Source organism: Mus pahari, chromosome 13 (genome assembly GCF_900095145.1).
Source record: "Mus pahari chromosome 13, PAHARI_EIJ_v1.1, whole genome shotgun sequence".
Lineage (NCBI taxonomy): Eukaryota > Metazoa > Chordata > Mammalia > Rodentia > Muridae > Mus > Mus pahari.
Window position 1 is genome coordinate 12032589 of NC_034602.1, and position 17904 is coordinate 12050492.

Consider the following 17904-nt stretch of genomic DNA (forward strand, 5'->3'; position numbering starts at 1 on the left):
AAGCCAAGGGGAGCAAGCCAGTTACCAGTGTTCCTCAATGGTATCTGCTTCAAGTCCTGCCTTCAGATGACTGGCTTGGGTTCCTGCTTTGATTTCCTGTCATGATGGATTATAAGTGATAGGATGAAAAAAAAAAGAAACAAATCTTTCCTCCACAAGTTGTCATTATCTTTATCATAACCTCAAAATGTAAATGAACTATAGTAATTCTACAAAAGTCCAACATAGCAAGCCAACAGATTTATTGAGTTTACTGATTCAAGTATAGGTGAGGACTTATTTACAAGACCACGGAGAACTCAAATGAAGCTGTATCATGTGAATGCCTTCTAGCCTGAGTGCATCCTTGGGGATCCCTAAAAGAGGGGAAAGTGGTGAGTCTCCTCTCCCAGTTGTTCTTGCTGCTTTTTTACCCTGGAGAGGGACTTTATGAATCTTATGTATCTGGAATTTCTCAGAGACCAGTGAACTGTGTACTTCCTGAGCCTTGTAAGTTTTGTTTCCTTCCTGAATCTTACAGAGAATCTGCTCAGGGTGGAATGTTTCAGTTTTGAAGAAATTACTGTTCAATGTTGTTTTAATGTGATTCATGATTGGAGTGTTCTGAACCTTGTTTTTGAGCCATCATGCTCTAAATATACTTGCCCTATATTTCACCAAACTCAGTCATGTGGGAAATTGAAAAAAAAAACAAACTGTCAATCAATACTATCAGTACTCCATTGCTCAGTCCTGTTGAAGTCTCTGGCACCTGTCCCTCAGCTGTCATTCAGTATCCACTCTTACAAACACCATCTTTGTTCTTTGACATTCTTATCACCATTATTACCAACCTATCTGTCTGGGTTATTACACACTTTCTTTATTCTAATTTTCCTTCTTTTATACATTTCATAAGCAATAGATGAAATTATCTTCATGAACTATACTTTAGAGAAGTGTTCATTTCATGAAGTAACATGATAAAGATTAGAGGAGTTAGGGAGCACAAACACAATGTCTTCGATACAGTTCTATTGTTATGAATCAACAGCATGACCAAAGCAAGCATTTTTTTATTTGATATTTTCTTTATTTACATTTCAAATGCTATCCCAAAAATTCCCCATACCCTCCCCCACCCCTGCTCCCCTAGCCACCCACTCCCACTTCTTGGTCCTGGCCTTACCCTGTGCTGGGTTCATATAAAGCATTTAATTGGGGGCTTGCTTTCAGTTTCAGCGGGTTAGACCACGGTGGCATGGAGTGTGATAGTTGGCATGTGTACATGATGCTGGAGCAGTAGCTGAGAAATTACATCTGATTTGCAGGCCACAGGCAGAGGTGGGAAGAGGATTTGAAACCTTAAAGCCAACCCCCAGTGACCTCCTCCAGCAAGGTTTCACCTCCTAATCTTCCCTAAATAGACCACCAACTAGAAACCAAACATTCAAGTAGATGAGTGTATGGAGGCCATTTTCATTCAAGCCAGCACACACCACAATCCTTAAAGGAAGAGAAAAGAGAAACTAACATACCAGTCCCTTAGCTTGTTATTCAAGACTCTTAAAACTGGCTGCTCTTAGATTTCAATTCTCAGAGCATCTCGGATTCCATTAGAAGAGCAAACAAGGAGGGTGTGTGCTTGACATGTACTATTTGCTTCTGAATCTGTTTCATAAAAATACTAGCCCACGTTTTTCTTCAAGCCATACGACTTCCTCAAACTGTTATGGAGATAGCAATACTTTCAACATTTTAGGACTAGTGTGAGGACTAAGTGATTGTCTTTTCTAGACAACTGATGGCATAGAAACAAGTATTCCAGGCCTTCTATTCAATACTTAAATAATATTATGAAGGTGGCACTGTTTTAGGTGTTGTAGATATAGCAGTGTCAAAATAGAGCAATCCTTTCTCATTCTGATCCCCTATTGGTCACTGGTTTATTAAGCAGATACCCACTCAAGTGCCACACACTCCTAGGAATGGTGCCAGCTAATTATCAAGCCTGACATCATATCTGCTTTCAAAATTTTGTGTCTTTCATTTAGGTGTGATTTCTCCATGTAAACTATGTGTCTTATTAGAGCACTACCTGTCTAAATTTTCATAGCTTACAAAAGGATTACTAAATAGAGTCTTAATGCATTGATATTAAATTAATCAACAGATAAATGAATGAAAGAATGAAACGGATGTCTATACTCATTCTACATACCTAAGTTACCACTGACTGGGTATTTTGAATAGACTACAAGTTAACTACCTTGGTCAAAAAATCACTTCACACTCTATTCCTCCAGTGAAGTCTCTGTAATCCATTCTTTCCTACACTGAGGGTTATATTTCACAGGCAATTTACAGGGTGGAGAGGAGCAAAAATCCTATTAAACCCTAGGGTTCCAATCACAAAAGAACACACATGGTATACACTCACTGATAAGTGGATATTAGCCCCAAATCTCAGAATACCTAAAATACAATTCACAAACCACATGAAACTCAAGAAGAAGGAAGACCAAGGTGTGCATACTTTGATCCTTCTTAGAAGGGGGAACAAAAAAAAAAACCCATGGAAGGAGTTACAGAGAGAAAGTGTGGTACAGAGACTGAAGGAGTGACCATCCAGAGACTGCCCCACCTGGGGATCCCATATACAGCCACCAAACCCAGACACTATTGTGGATGCCAACAAGAGCTTGCTGACAGAAGCCTGTTATAGCTGCCTCATGAAAGGCTCTACAAGTGCCTGACAAATACAGAGGTGGATGCTCTCAGCCTACCATTGGACTGAGCTCAGGGTCCCCAGTGAAGGAGCTAGAGAAAGGACCCAAGGACCTGAAGGGGTTTGAAGCCCCATAGGAGGAACAACAATAGAACTAACCAGTACCCCAGAGCTCCCTGGGACTAAACCACCAACCAAAGAAAACACATGGTGGGACTGGTGGCTCTAGCTGCATATGTAGCAGAGGATGGTCTTGTCAGTCATCAATGGGAGGAGAGACCCTTGGCCCTGTGAAGGCTTTATGCCCCAGTGTAGGGGGATGCCAGGGCCAGGAAGCGGGAGTGGGTGGGTTGGTGAGCAGGGGAAGGGGAAAGAGAATAGGAGGAGGGTGTTTTCAGAGGGGAAACTAGGAAAGGGGATAACATTTGAAATGTAATAAAGAAAACATCCAATAAAAAATAAAAAAAAAATGTCTAATTAAAAAAATAGGAAAGAAACAGAAAAAAAAAAAAAGTAACTCAGAGTTCCATGGAATAAATTAAGCAGAACACTGGAATTTGCTCAGGATCTACAGAAATAGAAGGTATAGTGGACTTGCATTGGGTTTACTTTCTACTTGATATAAGAGTGAAATAATTGGAAAATGTGAAATGTCTGTAATTATAAAAACAAAAACTAAAACACCCTTTGAAGCCTTTTCTAGGTTTTTTTATTCTAATCGAATTGGCACTGAGGGAATTATGAAACACCATTTTAGAAATATCTTGTCCAACAGCACTTACTGGAATGTAGACAGTAAAGACTTTTAAAGGAGTTCTCACTGTAATTAGATGGAAGGCAATGGTAATTCTACAGAAGAAAATGCCACATGCTGCAGCCATTTCAAAAAGTAGGAGAGAGGGGTAGAAATCTAGTAATTGCCTCCTCTTTAGCTGGAGGAGAACTAAAACACTGAAGATGTTTTGCTAAACCCTGGAGTCCATTGCTCAATCTGGAAGATGTTTCTTTAAACAATTTTGGAGATGCAGTCTGACCTACTTTCTAGGTCCTTGCTTATGGGAAGTAAGCAAGGAAATGATTTTATTGAGAAATGACTCTTGAGTCCTTTGAGCTGACCCCACATGCAAACTATTGGCCAGATGTAAATAGGAACTGTAATGCAATCCGAGAATTCAGAAGAAAATATTCCTTCTCTTTAATAGAACAAGAGCAGCTAACATTTTCCAAACCCACGTAGCAGTCAAGAAAGAATTACTTAAAGACTTTGCTAAAGCTCAGGGGAAAAGCATTAGCCTCATTGATACAGTGAGCAGGATATACATTTCTTTCTATAGGATTGCTGTATATTTCTAAATTTAAGATACAAAAATAATAAACAGTGACTGTTATTTTCCCTTAAGTAAATAAGGTACGGTTATGCAGGTAAGTGCAGAATGAAAGATTTCAACTGTAACGTGATGGCTGAGCTATTTTTTCATGGTTCAGAACATGCTTTAATATTCAAGCATGGGTTACACATGCATTAGAAATCTTTTGCATGACATGATACTGGAAACTGGAGAGACACTTCTGGTGAAGTAGACACTGGTATGTTTCTATAATGAAAGGGACTGAAACAAACATTTATCGATGTCTGTTTTATCTGGAAAACCAAGCACATATTGTGGTGACATCCAGACTTTGCTTTGCCCTGTAAAACAAAATAAAAGCAAAACAAAAACAAAAATCAGAAACAAAGAAATTTCCCCCAATGGAATGTGCCTTGTGCAGATATAAACTCTATATGAAGTAATGTTATAATCGGGTTACTTATATTCCACAGTCATTAGCCATAAAGAAGATAGCTGCAGATATATCTTCTCAAGCAAGACATTATAATTTTTTCTAATAAAAATCTCTCAATGCTGTGGTTTTTAGATCTGCCAGATACCTACTGACACGCCTGTCAACATACTCAATGACACATATTCTCTGACATTTAAGTATCAGTGTTTTCTCTCTACTCTCTCTATATATCTGCTGTTTAAATTTATTGTTTTGTATGAATTTAAATATTAGAGATTAGAGTAAGGTTCAGGGAACCTGATTCTTTGAGGATGTTTTGCAATTATTTCTGTGGAAAGCATATTTTGGTCTGGAATAAATTTGTTGCAGACAAGTAACACACACACACACACACACACACACACACACACACACACACACACACACAAATCCACACAGAGACACCGGGAGAAATTGAGGAGGTGGGGGAGGACACTGATAAATGCTGTTCAAGATGATGCACAAGTTTCAGGATCATCTACTTTTTAACTCACTGTGTCACTGGTCTTCAAATATGTCAGTTTTTCTTTATGTGTATTGCTCATATAGGAAAGTGAGGGGAAGACAGTTACCTAAGATCTATATAATTAAATTATGATGTTGTATGTAAGAAAATAGAATGGTCCAGCTCATTCAGCAAACAATGCTAATACTGACATGCCCTTTGTATCACAATAGAAAAAAAGAAGCATTTTGATTTTTGGTGGATGACAATCATAAATGCTCCATGTGGTAAAACATCATATGCCATGGAACCAGATAACCAAACTATGATCAGACAACTGGCTGGCAATCTGAATGGCGGTGCTATGTCTGTGATGTCTTTGCTCACTGTGATGGGAACCATGGGTTTCACTGGGGTAGAAATTGCCACCTCATCGATAGCAGTCACAGTGATGGTAGACACAGCTGTGGAAATGGGGTGGAGTTGCATAAGAAGTCTGCTTGCCACCCTAAAGTCAGTGGCACAGGTGGATTCCGCATCATCCTACATCCTACTGGGCACTGTTAGGTCAGTTTTTGGGGCCCAGTTAGGGGGTTCAGGAGACAATCCCTGTTCCCTAGTTGATAATTAAGCTGAAAACAACAATTAGGAGGCAATATAACTGAATATGAATACCCAAAACCCTCACTGAAGTCATCGAGAGATGAAAAAAACAACAGTTATAAGCTGGTATGCAAAAAAACAAACGAACAAACAACCACAAAACCCCATGCCATAGACATTTAACCCTCCTTCCGCCTCTTTTCCCAGCTCCTACAGCATTGGACTTATACTGGTACATGGTCACATCCAGCTCTTTAACCTCTGTACAGGGATTCATCTTCAGATCTCTATGGCTACAGAACAAATGGACTCTGCTTCTAACTGCAAAAGAAAATGCATATTAAATAGGCAAAGACCCAAGTGGTTGTATTATGAAATATGTATGGACTAGCCAGGAAGAGACTGTGAAAGAAAGTTTAAGCTAGGCAGCCAGAGCTATCAATATGTGTAATGGGCAGGTTGGGACTGTTGTTGCTTCCACATGGTGGAGTTTCTACAAGGATCTTTGGATAGAGTACCTTGGTCAGAAAAAGATAATAAAGAGACCAGAACACACACCATCTGGTCTAACAGAAGGGAAGATGGAAAGCATCAACAGGGAGTTAGAATTGTTATGGAAGGCCAGACGGAGAAGCATTGATTAAGATTATTTTGTTGATTAGGAGATACTGTGTGATTTATGCTACAGGCAAGGAAAACAAAACAATCATTCTGTGTGAGCAAAAGAGCAGAATGCTATAGAACTATGTTTTTTATCTGACTTTAGAAGCCTTTAGAAAAGTAGGCCTGTCTAGCAGGAAGGGTCAAATGGAGGAGAGCTCTCTGAGAATCTGGAAGGAGACATGGAGATCCTGTGGTTTGTGGGAGTTAGAGCAGCAGACAGGGGAGCATTGGGAGAGCACATCACACATGAGTTGTTTTTTTTGTTTTTTTTGTTTTTTTTTTTTTTTTGTCAGTCTGAAGCTTAGAAGTCTCTCACTTTGGAGGCATTCTGAAAGACACACTAAAGGAAGTGCATATTGATCAGGCTAAAAAGCTATGCTTGGTAAAGCAACGATGCTGCAGTCCATCAAGCCTGAATGGCTTGTCCAAACTGGAAGTCACATCTGAGAGGTAGGATCAAATGCTGTGGTTGGATACAGTAGGATGTCCCCAGATAATTAGAAACATATATTATTTCTCTTCTTTTTTTAGTGTGTATACATTTGTGAATGTATGAATGTGTATGGTGTCTCTGTGTGTGATTTATGAAAAACTCATGTCTGCCTGTAAAGGTCAGAGTGTCAGAAGAAGATGTGAGGTGTCTACTCTTATCACTTGCCACATCCTTCTCTAGTAACAGTGACTCTTACAGTACCTAGAGCCAAGCTGGAGGCTAGCAAGCCCCAGTGGCCTTCTTGTCTCCTGGTGATCCACCTGTACCCTTCCATTTAAGTCCCTGGGATTGCCTGTACATACACAGGTTTGTACATCCAGCTGTTTAAATAGGTGCTATGCTTCAAACTTGGATTTTGCTGCTTCCACAGAAACTATTCTTTCCCACTAGAAGAGGTCATGGCTCTCTAGCCATGAAATTTCCTAAAGCTAATTTCTCATTGAGCATGGTGACTCACCTATAATTCTAACACTAGGAAGAAAGGCAGAAACAAGCAGATATCTCTCTGTGAGTTAAACACAAGTCTGGTCGACATGGCAAATTCCTAGCCAGCCAGGGTTGTACAGTGGGAATGTATAATGATGGCGATAATTTCTTGACTTATAAAGCAGTACTGGCCATTTAACCTAAAGCTTTGCACATAGCAGGCCAGTGCTCTGTCACTGAGCTTTATCCTCAGACACTAAATTAAATGTCTGAAATTTTTCATAGATCTCTTCTTTACCCATCTCTCCTATTTCTCTTTCTACTTGCTCTCACTTCCATCTCTCTTTTTTATTATTTATTTCCCATATCATTTTCCACTACTCTTAATAGAAGTATTTTCTTTATACTCACTAAAGAATGCAATGCCCACTTTTAAAGCTCGTAAGGAGACAAAGCATTAGTAGGGACTATACCCATGAAGAATGTTTACATGTTCACCAAGCAGCTCAATGTGATTCCTTCTCTAGTATCAAAGCCAGGCTTTGGCTTATGTTTGTCACATGTCAGGAATTTAGAAAGCATTTTAAGTATGTTGACTTTTGCTAACTTAGATATACAGCTCTATGAAGAAGGAACAATAGTTATGTCCATTGAAACAAATGTATATTAATGGGGTTGGTGAGACTGTTCAGCATTTAGCCTGATAACACAAATTCATTCCACATAGTGGAAGAAGAGAACTAAGGTCCTCAAGTTGTCTTCTGACTGCCCCACCTATAACACACACACACACACACACACACACACACACACTAAATAAACAAATAAACATATATAATAACACTTTGGAAAATAAATATGTGTTTATGGAAAGTGAAGCTTTTCCCAAGTCACCACAGGCTTTTGGTGGAGCCCATGTGTAAACACCATTGCCTCCTAAGCTTCACTGTTTGCTGCTACACACTACACTAGTGATCTCAGATGCCTCACCTCAGTTGCCGTGATGTGGAAGCAGAAGTTCAGGCAGAGCAAAGCTTTCTATTAGCTATGGAGTTAGGCATAACACAACATCCATTCCCTGTCTAGCTTGTCTTGTCCACACTACCCGTAGCTATTGAGTTTATCCGAGAGAGAGTAAACATGGACTCTGTAGAAGGAGATGACAGATGTATCCTCTATCCCTTTCCTGCTTCATTTTTATTCGAGATAAATTACTTGGTGATTCAATTCTGTCACTTCTCTTTGCAAGGAATCCATTGCATGAAAACATTTGTAAGGTGTTAACTAATCATAAGAAGATACTTGAAACATGCATTTCTTGGTGACAAATGTTACCTGCTTCATAGACCAAATATTTTGTTTTGTTTTTATTGAAATCTGGAGATTGAATAAGAGCAACTTTCCATTGATTTGGCTATAACTCCGGTCTACTCAAGAGCATGATATTCCTTTTATGTACAAGGTAAAGCATCCAGTCATGAGAATCACTTTTAGGTACACCCAATTGCTTCCCCACTTCACCCCAAACACTTGGAGAAGGATAGCATTGAGTATCAATAGTGTTACCTTGGGCAATTCATAAAGTTGCACTGAATAGAATTATCACCTTGAAATGACAGGGTAAAACTCCCTTTACAAAAACAGATTAGAGACAAATTAGACTGTGGGCCAGGTCACTCTGATTGTTAATTAGTGATAATGGAAATACAATTAGCATAATGAGTTCCAATTACTGTATATGGAGAAATATGGGCATACTTCTTTCATAAATCTTCATGCCAGACAAAAATAAAATGCACCTGGTTCAACACAGCATGTCCTTCTCCTATGCAGAAAACTTCCTGGTACATGTCTCATGTCTTCATGGGAAGTTAAGTCCTTTCTCTGAAAGGTTTTTGATTTGGGAGATGGGGAACAGACTGTATTTACTCTGTTCGGTAGCTGTGCAGTTTCATACTGGCTCAGCTTCTGTCTTAAGCTTCCTAGAAAAATCTAACCATCTGTTTCTTCAGTTGTGGGTTAAAAACATTGGGGAGAATCATAAAGCATTCCATCAAGTGAGCTTATTGTTTTTGAAATGTCAGTGAGTTCCCCTTTCTGCCTTTGATAGGTTCTGAAATTGGAGAGTCAATTCCAGTCACATATTTACACAAATCAGAACAGCTTTTCCAAAACTCCGTGTAAGAATGAATGAGTGAGAAACAACAGCTCTGCTAAGATGCCTGTGGGGATGGCAAGACACTTAGCTCTAAATATTTGCACTCCAGTGTCTGTGTATTTATTGTCACCTTGGTTTTTACTGTCCTAATTGCAACCACTGATGGACCTTGTCTTTCTCAGAAGGTTTATCAGGTCATGGCAGGCAGAGTCGGCTAGCTCTGTCGACTCCCCCCTTCCACTCTCATGCGCTACCTTTCATGCTATGCTCAACTGTTGACAGATTACATTCCAAGGATGGTTACAACTCAAGCCATTTGGCCAATGAATGGTAATGAATGTGGACTGTTCAGCTCACATAGGTGACATTATCCCTCACACTGGGGGAATGTGCCATCTTCTTTGTTGCACCCTGTAAATCTGATAGATGCTATTAACCTTTTCAGTGAATCCCCATGGATCACTGCAGTGGAGAACCTCAGTAGTAATTGCAAAGACAAAAATGCCCCAGCATGCCTATATTCCCTGCAAGTATCTAAGAAATAGGCAAGTTGGCTACTCAAGTGTCTTTTCCCCAACTGCTCTTGTGATTTGCTCTCCGCTGTCAGCTCACACCCCGGCCTTGGTACTTCTGCATCATTCCAGTGCACACAAGTAGTAGATCTTATAAGGCCTTCAGAACAATTCAACTCTCCCTTTTTCTGAACTGCATAAGCTGTGGAGCAGAGTGGTGTATATCTACCAACAATCTGCTGACATCATGGAGCCCATGGAGGAAAGCCTTTCTTACTCTAACCCTTCTGATTCAGAGCACAGCTGGGCTTTGATTGTGGTTGTCATATTTTAACCTACCCAGCTCCCCTTAGTCTGCCTGGAAGCATCTGTAAAGTGGATTATTTAATAAAAGAAATGCTTGTCAGGTATCATTCTCTTTCAGCCGTTTGAGCTGCTTTCTCTAAAAATGGCTTTCACACTACCACTATCTCTCCTCAAAATGCACACCACAAGCCTCCACCCCCCCACATGCATGTACATACTACGTGCAGAATCCAAATGATCATTGACTTCCTGTCAGCCTGTATTTATTATGGAATGTATAGTGGAGCTTAAAAAGACAAGCGTCTCTGCCTGATATTTTTATTATTAAAGTATATACTAGATCTATGCTTCTTTGTAGATTTAAGCAAGGTGAATCAACCCTGTAAGGAGCACAAGAGGCATCCTGTGGAAAAAATGAATGTCTAGAACACAGGGCAGTGTTGCTCTGACAGGTATAATGATGTGCCTCTGATAAATACTGATTATAAAGGGTACTTGATAAATTCTTACCAGTAGATCATGGGCAAACCAATGCCACTCTATAGGCTTTAGCTGACTTATAACACAACTGGGGCACCTTAAGTCCAAAATCTAAAATCTGAAAAAGCTTCACATTCAAACCTTTTTGTGCAATGATATGACAAAGTACCACAAATGAGAAATTGCACAACATGAATAAACTGTTGATAAATACCATGTAAGCTTAGATTCAGCTATGGATATGAGTTGCACATGAAGCATGAGTGAGGTTTTTATTGAGCGTTTGGTTCTAGCCCTACCTCTACACATACGTTAATGCCATTAAAATACAATATCTGAAAATGTAAATCTCAAACACTTCTGCTACTTGGCATTTCAGATAAGCTATAATCAACGTGAATATGTGACTTTTGCCTAAAATATTCTAGATTTCTTTGTACTCTGATGTTTTATGATTATAAGGCCAAACCCCTCAAATCAGAAGAGATGAGAAAACAAAGATTTCACTTATTTTCCCACCTAACTACTTAAACAATTGCATAAATTGGATGTATAATCCTATGTAAACGGGACTTCTATATAAGACATATTCTGCATACCTTAGAGTTCCATGTAGATGGACATCTACATAAGGCATAGCTATATACCTTAGAGCCTCATAGAGAATAAAACTTAATGGCTTCAAGTTTTGGGGTTCTTTTAAAGTAAATTAAAGATTTATTTTATTGTTTAAAATTATGTGTGTATATACATGTATAAACTCAAGGATAGCTATATACCTTAGAGCCTCATAGAGAATAAAACTTAATGGCTTCAAGTTTTGGGGTTCTTTTAAAGTAAATTAAAGATTTATTTTATTGTTTAAAATTATGTGTGTATATACATGTATAAACTCAAGGATGAATCTTATATATATATATATATATATATATATATATATATATATATATATATATATATATATATATATATATATATATATATATATATATATATATATATATGTATAATTTGTTTATACATATTATATATATTTACATATTTTATCTTATATAATTTTATAAATATAATTTGAGTTTGATGTTCTGCACCAATTTTTGTTGCATTGAGTTCTTGAACGAGTTATATATTATTTAGGAGTACAATTTCTGTCCTTTGCTTTCACTTACCTTCTTTTCCTGATAGTCTTGTTTATTCCTTCATACAGTTTGGGTTGAGTTTCATTTCCTAGATAAATATGTGATTTTAAGTAGCTATGTAAACTTCAGGAAGCACAGATGAGAGAAAAATGTGCTGATGTTTGTCTTTTTAAAACTGGGTGAATTTTTTTTTAATGGGATTATATCCTGTTGCATCCGTTTCCCTGCCCATGGTATATTTTCGATCCTCCTTATGGCTGAAAAAAACCCCATTGTACATATGGACCACATTTTCTTGGCCAGTTCCTCTGTTGTTGAACATCCAAGATGGTCTCATAATTTTATTGTGAATAGACTCCAATAAACATTATGTGCAGGTATTTGTGTGATATGTCCACAGTGGGTCTTATGAAATAAATACTCAGGATGGTATGGCTAGGACATATGCTAGGTTTGTTTATGTATAGTTTTTGTGGACCTTCTGCACTGATTCTATAGTTGAAGAATACTAATTTTCACTCCCCAAATCTACCCAATGTCAGACTTTCCTCAGAAATTCATTTTACAAATTTAACAGACACCCAGATGACAACAGCATGGCAGTCTGTGGTTTCCAAATAATTTTTAGGTTTCAGTGGCTCAGTTGCACGGTTTTTACTGGTTTGGTTTTTGTTGTTGTTGTTTTGTTTTGTTTTTTTTTGCATTTGTCATTATGGGAAATAAAATATAGAGAAGAATAAATATGAATACCTTTACCTAGTGAAATTGCTTTATGGAAAATAGACTTTTGAGACCCAAAGATTCTAAGATTAGGTTGATGAAATGGCATAACAGTATATCCAAGTGTGATCTCTCATACTGTTATATAGTGTCCCCTAAATTAGTTTATCTTAGTTATAGGAAAACAAAACACAGAGAGCTTTTCACCATGCAATGGGAAAAATACAATTTAGTATTCAAAAATACTTGAATGACCTAAATAGATGATTTATTAACGGTTTTGGATTGCCAGCAACAGAATCTAAGTCTGATTAACATCCCACAAAATTAAAGCATTGGAAACATTCAAGTTTCAAGAATTCATAGCTGAAATAAGAGGTGCCAATGTCAGCTAGCATGGAAAAGTGTCATTTGTCACCATCATTGAGCACCAGCTGTTTTTTAACCTTTTGCAGTCTCTATTCAAAGATTAAAAGATATATCTACTTCTCGGCCAAAGGATGACTGATTGAAAGTACTCTAATAGAAATTTCAATAGTATGTAACCAGGGGTGAGAGGAATTTCAGAATCTGACCATTTCTTAGCTTTGTGTAAATGAGAACTTCCTGGGTTTTTAATTAAATTTTACATTATGACTTAGTAGGGAGTAGGTGTAGAGACTCTGTAGTCCTGGAGGTATCCAGGAAGCATAAATGTATGTCCTGAAAATTTGAGCAGTAAGACTTTATAACAGTGAATATGTAATGTTATCTAATAATATTATGTATTATGTAATGATATAATATGAACAGTGAAAGCTACATAGGACATAGAACTTACATCTGAAGTGCAATCACATATATTCCCACATACATCAACACCAAGCATCATGCCCTCTCTAGAAAGTTTCTTTCCATGTATTCCATTCATTTTTATCTTTCCTTCAAGGGAGAACTTCTACTCTGAATTCCAATCAAATTCCTAGCTCCTTTAACTAGTTTTGTCTGTGAGCCTCATGCAAATGGAAGCACATAGTGTAAACTCTTTTGTCTTTTATTTAATTCAACATAGTATTTATGGCATTCATCCATGCACTTGCAAGTGAGGGTCATTCCTTTATCTTGTGCAATGTTGCTATGTTGTATGAACATGTCACAATATTTATCAATCCCTTCCCTTCATTTGATGGATATTCAGTGACATCCAATACTTTACCAGTATGTGTAAAGGTACTTAATGAGAATTCTTGGCCAAGTGTTTTTATTTATTCTTTTACAAATTATGTATTTTATTCCTTTAAGGTAGGAGCCCTGAGATGAAATAGTTGGGTCATATTGTATGTGTGTTATATTTCATAAGGTTGAAAATGGTTCTCAACAGCAATTGCACCCTTCTGCTCTCAGAAGCTAGAGAATTGTAGTTGATTTGCATTTGGTGTTTATAGTCTTTTTAATTTTAGCCATTCTGCTGTAGTGATAACTCATTGTGGTTTTAATTTGCTTTTCCTTGATGACAATTCATGTTGTGCATTTCCGCATAAACATATTTCCTTTTAATGTTTCGCCTAATCTCATTTCCACCTATAAATACAGTCTGCCTTTGAATTTGAGAGCCACTTTTTTTTTTTTTTATAATCTAGCCATGATAGAGTTTTAACATGGTTCTTATTTGCTTTTTTAGATTATGCTTGCTTTCCATAATCATTCCTAGTTGAAAATTTGGGTTCTGAATATGGGCTTCTAGACATGGTTACCATATTTTCTCATTAAAATTAATGTCCACTTCTTTTTCTGGTGGTATTTAAATTTGCCATCCCCAGCTCTTGTGCTCCAATCTGTTGATAGTGTCCCATGTGTGTTCTCTGACACTTGGGTGTAATTGTGGTGAATTTGAAATCCCATCCTAAGGTCACTTATTAACTATTGATGGATTCTCCTTTTCTCCACTTAATGCTAAAGTATTCATACTAACCAAGACAGATGGGAATGGCTTTAGAGTTTTTCAATGCCACTGCTGTGTCAGCTGTCTTTTGCTTCCCTCATGTGAGGAACTGGAATGCACTTTTGTAGAGAAGGTAATTTATTCAAGGTAAAGGCCTGGGGTGTGGGGTGGTGAAAGAAAAGAAAACAGAAAGCCCCTAGATCCATTCTCAAAACCCCTCAGTTTTTAAAGACTCACACTTTTTCTTGAACAGAGTTTTCTTGACATTAGCAACAAGAAAAATGGCATCTTTGACAACAACCTTGGCTGACCCACTTTAGAGCCAGATGAAGTTGAGTATAAGAAAGATGGCTAAGATTTCAACATCCGGGACACATCATCCTGACAAACAATGGTACCACTTTTGGATTTCCTATGAGGCGGAAGGGTGCCCTCTGAGATTTATAAACACATCCATAATGAATGGGCGGCTGGAGTTTAAACTGCTTTGGAGCCTCCTGTGCTGTGCCGACGAGGTCTTCTGTGATTTAGAGAGGTGACATTTACTGTGTGCAGACCGATTATTCAGAGTGACTGTTTGTGTATAGACAATATTTTAAAATGGCTTGCTGTAGATGAAAAATTCTTATTAAGTCAGAAAAACAGTTTAAGTAGGTAACACTCTCTGGGTTTAGTCTGCTGTAAGTCTTACTGCTTGCCACATGGAAAGTACTTAGAGAGGGATGTGGTGATGCTCCACAGGTATAGGTTTAATTATTACCAGAGTAAACAGACTGGGGAGTTCTAGCTTGGGCCAAGAATCTAACTGCACATCTCTGCTTTTTCCCTTAGGAGTTACCATTCAAAAACACGTTTCTCAGCTACTGGTGCAACACGCAGTCCACCCAGCAGTATGTAGATGGAGGATTTTTGGGGAGTCTAGAATCTTGACACTCACTAACCTCAGTTTTCCCTATTGATACAATTTAAGCATTATATAAGAAGATTTCTTAAATCCACATAAGATGCAATTCTTTCTTTATGCCCACTCTTAGGAAAGCATGCCTCTCAAGCCTTCAGTAATGTCTAACACACTAGAGTCCACTGATAGTATTACTCCATATCACTGTCTTCATTGAAACCGCATGGTAATCCTTCAAAGGAGGTGGAATGAGTATTGAACCCGTTTTTCAAAGGAGAAAACAAAGACTCCAGAAGAATAAACTCCACACCCAGGATCACAGGGCTGGAAAGAGTGGCAATGGCAAACCATGTTTGCCTTAGTCCAAGACTGTACATCATTGTTTTGCTTGTACCTCTGCCTGCCTTCAAAGGGCTCTCTGGAAGAGGTATAGCATATATACCCATGAGTATCATTTTGGTGAAAAAAATGTAGTGGGTGAACAAGACTTGTGAATTCTATCCATGGTGAGAAGTCAACAGTGTGATCAAGTGAGCAACCAAACACTTACCCCACCTAGGATGGAGACAGGATAAAGACACTGCTCTGCTGTTGCAGTGTTACTCTAGTAGGAAGGTGGGGTGCCACAGGCTTCTTCACCTGACAAACCTGCTACTTTGCTGCCACCATAACTATCTCTTCCTCATGGTAGTATTAATTATTATAAGAATGTAAATTTACCTACAGGATAACCAAGTTATAATCCACAGACCCATAGAAGCTAAGTAACAATAATGAAGGGTGCTTGAATCTTACTCAGTTGGGGAAATAAAATTGACATCTGAAGTAGATGGAGAAAAGGAACTACTTGGGAGAGAGAGAGAGAATGGGGAGCGGAATAGGATGGCATCAGGTGTAGGGATGGGAAGGGAGGAGAGCTGGATGAAAGAAAAGAAATCTGTGGGAGTGCAGCTCTGGGATGGGGGAGTTTCCCAGGAGTCTTTGTTGATGGCTCTAGCTGAGAATCCTAGCAGCTGGGGATATGGAGCCTGAAGAGGCCACCTTCAGTATATAGCCAGGCAGAACTTCCAATGAAGGAAGGTGAACACCATCCTGCCCACAAAACCTTCAGCCCCAAATCTTTCCTGCCTACAAGATATGCAGAGTTAAAGATGGAGCTGAGATCAAGGGAATGGCCAACCAGTGACTGGCCCAACTTGAGAGAATCCTATGTAAGAGAGTCGACCCCTAACACTATTAATAATATTCTGCTAGGCTTGCAGACAGAAGCCTAGCATAAGTGTCTCCTGAAAAGCTTTATTCTAAGAAGCTGATAGGAACAGATGCACATACCCACAGTCAAGCGATTGGTGGAGTTTAGCCACCAATGAAGGAATGAAGGAGACTGTGTATCAAGGACACAAGAAGACCTATAGAGTAAGTTAACCTGGGCCCACGGGGGCTCACAGACACTGAATCACCATCCAAAGAGTATGCATAGGATGGACCCAGGCCCCTTACACATATGTAGCAGATGCACAGCTTACTCTTCAAGTGGGTCCCCTAACAATTGGAGCAGGATCTGTCTCCGACTTTTTTGTGAGTCTTTGAATTCCTTTTCCATAGTGGGGCTGCCTTGTCTGACCCCAGTGGGAGAGGATATGCTTAGTCTTGCTGTGACTTGATGTGCCAGGGCTGGTTGCTACCCAAGCGAAGGGTTCCCCCTGATCTTAGGAGAAGGGAAGGGGAAATGGGAGGAGGGGGTGTAAGGGTGGGACTGGGAGGAGTGAAAGGTGGGGGCTTTGATAAGTCTATAAAGTTAATAAATAAGCAAATGAATGGAGAAAACGAATTTAGCTTTACTTTGTTTCTCTATTTCTCGTCTAGTGTATAAGCTCTGTAAGAACAGAGCTATGTCTGTCTTCGCGATTCTTATACTTTTTAATAAATATTCATATGTAACCATTTCGGGCTTTTGTCTCTTCTGCATTCTCTAATTTTTATGCATCAGTTAAGTATTCTATTCTTCACATTTAAACCTTAATAAGCAATAATACTTGACCAGTAAAGGCTTCATAATTTTTTAAATTATTAAGTAAAGAATAACCTTTGGCATGCCACTCATTATTTTGGTGAAAAAATATGATATATTTTGTATTGGATAAATCCTTTGTTTCTCCCTTTATAATCTATTCATGAAATATGTAGTGTAGCATAGTTTCCTTCAACGGTAGTAATCCCTCTGTTAGTGAAAAAATTGAGTGCTACAATTTCAAAATTAACGTTTATACAAAATGTTAACTGATGAACAAAGGCAAATCAAGAAGCTTGATTTACTGTTAGACATCCCAGACTTGAAGCTTTACTTACCTTGAATAGTTTGAAACGTTGACAAGGTATTCTGTCTGTAAGAACCTGGCTTTACTCTTATAGAAAATGGGTATAATAATAGGATCTCTATTGTTGGTTGTTAGGAAGATTAACTGAAATAATCTTCTTATTTACTGAGACAAAAAGAAGTCAGGAAACGTTCGACTTTCTATGACTGCACAGAGTGAGAAGGGTGGCATACACTTTAAATGCAAATAGTAATTGTGCTATAGCGTTCTGCATTTTACTTTGTGCAT